Raw genomic sequence first — 5,992 nt, forward strand, 5'->3', positions numbered from 1 at the left:
TGAGCCCACTAGAACGTGGTATAACATCGACGTATATGTCCTGACCAGGAATGGTGAAAATAACTGACCCATCATAATAATTAACTTGGCCAGAGTAATAGGATAATCAGCCCATCCCAAGTAACACAGCATGAGTGTGCATATCCAGAACCACTAGATTGGCTAAAAATCTGAGCCTGCAACAGTGTCACCAACTGAACTATCCAAACTAAAATGATGAATACTCCGTAGAGCAAAATACGGAAGGTAACTAAAATACTCCGAAGTTACACCCTTTTAGATTATCGTGCTATCCTGGGATTTCATCATTCGGTAACAAAACTACCATATCGATTTACACAAGTTCGTTTATAACTCCTTGGTAATCGTCCTGCCTCAACACAACATACATATAAACAAATATCTGTTTGTTTGTCCAAAACCAATCACTCTACTGTGATAATCCTTATTATTGCAATAAGAATAATAAATAAAACAAAATAGTTCCATAAACCATTTATTAGAAAAAACCTCAACATACTTTAAACCATAACCTGTCAAAAGAAAATAATAAAATATTCCTTAACACGCTATTAGTGTGCGTGATTAAATCTGTACCACACTTCTACTAATACTTCCACTACTATAAATAACAAACAAAACTCCTAATAGAACCATCCTCCCTGTGAGTCGGTACCCTCCTGCCGGCCCGGTATCTCCTTGTTTGGGACACTGCTTGAAAGTGTGACCCATCTCCCCACATGTATAACAAGTACCCTAAAAAGTACCAAACGGTCTCCTTTGCTGGTTAGCCTCTGACTGACCCCATCCTGCCTGTGATCCCTCATTATGCTATCTCCGAGCAAACCTAGGACATTGTCTGGCTGTATGCCCATAATCTCCGCAGGCATAACAATGTCCTTTAAACACATTCTTCACCACTGGTACTGCTTCTAGTGTCTGCTGAACGTGTAGCTGATTCTGAAGTGCAGTTGCTACCCCCGCTGTTGCAGCTTGAACAATGGTGTAAACTAACTGAGGAGTAAACTCTGGTTTCATGCCTTGATTGCAACCCTGGTCCTAGGACTCCTGAGTTAAATGTTCGTCCTCCTGCTCGATATGCAACTGACCACCTTCCTTTTGCTCCTCCTCCTGAAACCTAGGTAGTAGCTGTTCTTCCCCCATTTGCTAAAGCTGTAGGAGATCTTGCTTCCTATGTGTTGCTTCCCTTCGCTGCCTACGGTTTCATCTGGTTCTAGCGTTAACCATTCTGTTAACACAGAAGACACACATCAGTACGATTTTTAAATGGACTGTAACAGAATACAATGAATCCTAAACTTAAGCTCTAATCAAGAGAAAATGTTACGCGGAAGACTTAATACGAAACATCCTAGAGACATTTGAATCTGGAGTGCTCTGATACCAACTGTGATACCCCTCGGATCCGAGACACGGGTTGATCAGGCCCAGGCCCAAACCCGAGGGAATATCAAACAATTAAAGTATTTTAAATCAAATACAGAATAGAAAATTAAGAATTTGAATAAAGAAAACCAAAAGAAATATAAATAAAATCCTCCAACGATAAATAATATTAATTCAATCCTCCAAAACCTTCAAGGTTACAATTTGGGAATCCAAATAGTGGACCCCTAAAGAAAATCTCAACTGAACTGGAACTAATAACATCAAACTAGAATCATCGAGAGAAGTCCTACATTAGTAGATGAATGAGAGACTGTACTTGATAAGCACGATCAAGCTCTAAGGTTGGAACCGTCCTGCACCTGAAAAGAATAATAGAAGAATGGGTCAGGCCCACCCTCAAGTTCTAATCTAACTGCAATTCATACAGTGACCCGATACGCAGATACACCTTGACACCTCACAATACCTATCTAGTCCATACATATAAATATATCTACACAAAGGGACAATCACTAGTCTATAATATGGGTCTCAACCTAAATAAAAGGCAACATGCGAAAACGCACCCAAAGGTGGGCATGAGTACCTAGACCTAACAAGGTACACCTCAACCTATTATAACCAGCTACGCATCCACTGCATATACGCACCCTAACCAACGAGTCTAAGACTCAAGCTCATCTCGTGGTACCATAAACATATATATAAAGTCCGTCCAAAACCAGGGTATGTAGTTCAAATATTTATTGAACTGACATACAATAAACAAACTAGTTAGTCTCTCAACTTATTCAGTTGATATGACTTAACTACCATCCATTAATCCAGGAAGCCATTCAACCTAGTTGTAGTTGATTTAACTTAAACATAATTAGGATTCAATATTTATAAATCCATTCCTTTAATCCGTTAGGTTAGGTTTAGGCGTTTTAAGCTAAACCGTCCCTAGTATGTCACCGTCCCATACCGGTGCATACAATCCTCCATATCCTTGTAAATTACATCATATATATAACAGTTTAGTAATTTACAATCCAAAACTAATATCCAAATAATCGCAGGAAGAAGATTAACAATCTAGCAATTAAAATCCAGTATTAATCCATGTAATTGCATCAAAGAATTTAATATTCTCCTTCCAGCCGTTAACCGTACGCAAAGTTGTCAAATAGCGTATTGTTAATTCTATTAAAACTAAGGGGTAAATTTATGAAATTCAAGACCTTAGTTACATGTTAAACTACTTACTTAAAAACCTATTAAATTTCTAAAACTGATCAGGAACCCCAAGTGCCCAAACAGTAACTGAAAAGTCACTGTACGCACAAAATAATGAAAGAGCCTGCTCTAGAAAAATTGAGCAGGCTCAATGCAGCATAGAGACGACTCTAAACCACCTTAGAGCCGGCTCTAAACAGGTGGGAGCCGGGTCTTGACAATCTAGAGCCGGCTCTCTCCCCCCATGTGAGCTATTTCTCTGTTCCAGCTTCATTTGCTTCGTTTCTGACCTCTGCTTCAACTCCGGCCAGTTGCAACCTTTCTATTTGGTTTTTAAAACTAATGTTAGGTGTCATATTAATACCCAGTAGCATCCGAATGGCTTGATAATAACAATTAAAATCAATTACAGAGATTAAATTTGCTACCGAAATTATCACGCGTTAGGAACAAAACTGAAACTATAGTTCTATTCCAACCCCTCTGTTCCTCTTCACAAACTGATCTTAGGAGTCTTATATCATCCCATTAACATCCCCATGGTTCATTTACAAAAGATAAAAGTAAGAATAATAATTAAAATCACAACAGATTTTAGCATGTTTTAATGAACAGAACTGGGAGCAACCATACACGAATTGTAAACAGATTTGAATTTAAGGCAAACAGATCATCAACAAAGCATATATTAAACATGTAAGTTTCAATTACTAATTAGTTAAACCCTAGAGACTATCTAGGTGCACAGAACACAGGCCAACGGGAGAGAGGAAGAAGAGAACTTGCCTGTGATTTCAGTTATGAAATCCCGGCGTCGTGTCCACTATTCCGGCAACACCGAACTACTGTTAAGCCTCTTAGTACTCCGAGATAATTCACCACAATCCTTCCTTGGTCCTCTCTGATTTCCTCCTTGCCAATCCTTACAATGCTCTGTTCCTCTACCATCTGTTTTTACAGAACAACTCTACGTGTATGTGCTATATGATATAACGTAAACCCTAGGCTTAAAGCATAATGGTGTATTTATAGGCTTAATACTAAAATCCTAATCCTTGTCAAAAAAGAGATAGAACCCTAAACTTAATCCTAGTCGGCCCATAACAAAACCTACGATTAAATTCTATGTCGGCTACACCAGAAGACGTCCTTAAGTTAATAACCTAATATTAACATTACCAGAAATATATTACAAGAAATAAAATAAAACACTGAATGAAATAAAAATACAATATCATTAACAATTTAATTCAAATACCATTTAATAACCTAACCAATCAATTAATCAATTAAACACACCAAATTAATAAACAAAGGCAAGTAATAAATTAAACAACTAGAAAACCCACTTAAACAAATAATTAATAATTAAACAAATAAAAATTCTATAAAATAATAATCAAAATACCGAGACTATCTTTTTTAAAATCTAGGTGTATTTAAAAACTAGGTGTATTACAACAGTCCTCAGTATTGCTATGAATTATGGCTGGTCTATTAGTCAACTAGACGTTAAAAATTCTTTTCTTCACAGGTCACTATCTGAAGAAGTCTACATGCTTCAACCTCCTGGTTTCATTGATCCAACTCATCCTAATCATATCCGTAAGTTACATAAAGCCATATGCGGTCTCAAACAAGCACTACGTGCCTCATTCCAAGAAATTAGTTCGTTTCTCCTTGCTTATGGTTTCATTCAAAGTCGGGCAGATTCTTCAATGTTTGTGTATCGTAAATCTTATATGGTGATGATTATCTTTTTATACGTTGATGACATCATTTTAGCCGACAGCTCTCCACCTCTAATTTCTTCATTTCTGCAAAGGTTAGCCAAGGAGTTTGAAATCAAGGATCTTGGCCCTTTACATTATTTTGTGGGTGTTGAAGTAGTGCGTCATCCTGATCATTTGCATCTATTGCAGACACGATACACATTAGACTTACTTCGCCAAAGTAATATGATTGATTGTAAACCATGCACTACGCCGATCTTTGCTCGTATGCACATGTCTGCTTTTGATGGGGCTTCTTTGTCAGATCCGTCTAAGTATCGTCATTTGGTCGGTGCATTACAATATCTCACTCTTACACAGCCAGAAATTTCCTTCGCCATGAATCATGCAGCTCAGTTTATCAGTCACCCTCGAGAACCACATTTGGCTGCTGTAAAGAGTATACTTCGCTACTTGAAAGGGTCTCTTGGGCGCGGGATATCCTTTCAACGCTCACCCTGTGCTATTCATCTTCTTGCTTTCTCCGACGCTAATTGGGCAGGTTGTCCTGACAATCGTCGATCAACTACTACATATTGTGTTTTCTTGGGTTCTAATTTAATTTCATGGTGTGCCAAGAAACAACTTACTGTTTCTAGGTCCTGTGACGAGTCAGAATATCGTGCTCTTGCCTATGCATGTGCTGAGACTATTTGGATCCGGTATCTTCTTCAAGATCTTGGTGTTACAATCCCCTCTCCTACTACTCTCTATTGTGATAATCTTAGTGCAACTTATATGGCAGTTAATCCTGTGTTTCATTCACGCACAAAACACATTGAACTAGATTATCATTTTGTGCGCGAACGTGTTGCAAGTGGCAGTCACCGTGTTCAATTTGTTCCCTCTCAAGATCAACTAACTGACATCTTCACAAAAGGTCTTTCGAAGAATCAATTTTCTTTTCTTTCTTCCAAACTGGTCTCTCTACCGACATCCAGTTTGCGGGGGAGTATTAGGCAATAATCCCAAATCACTACTGATTAGGGATCTTTTCTTCATCACCAAATATTTAGATTCCTTTAAAGTCTAATTTACTTCCTTATTTGTATCAATCCCTTATTCAATGGAATTATATCTTATCTAGCTTTACTGGTAAATCAAGTACGCATGTATATAAATACATGTGTAAAGAGATGTAAACTATTATGGAGTACAATTAAGAAATTGTTCAAATGGTATAATGCAATAAACTTACCGAAATTCATTTCATAATCAACCAAACAGCCATACAAAACTAGAAAAAAAGACCGGAGTACAATGGCACAAAAGAAGCAGCTGGCCCCACTCAATATTTTCATATATACTAATTTTAACACACAATCAATCAATTCCCCACTCCCATAAATTAAAATTTATCACTTAATTTGTAGGAACGTACCAATAATAATAATTTTATAAAATCAATTAGAAGTAGTACTTAGTGGCGGTTGACGAGGAAAATGGCGAGTATGGAAATAGCAAAGATAATCCAAGAGATGATCTTGAGGCAGAGTGGTGAAGATAGTGTGACGGCAATGAGGAAGGCGGTGACACTGGAGAGGATCCCGACATGGTCTAGTGCTCGAGCTCCAACTGGGAACTTTGTAGCG

The sequence above is a fragment of the Cornus florida genome, unplaced genomic scaffold (genome assembly GCF_030987335.1).
Source record: "Cornus florida cultivar Cherokee Brave unplaced genomic scaffold, ASM3098733v1 CherokeeBrave_3.0.0_Hap2_Chr11, whole genome shotgun sequence".
Classification (NCBI taxonomy): Eukaryota; Viridiplantae; Streptophyta; class Magnoliopsida; order Cornales; family Cornaceae; genus Cornus; species Cornus florida.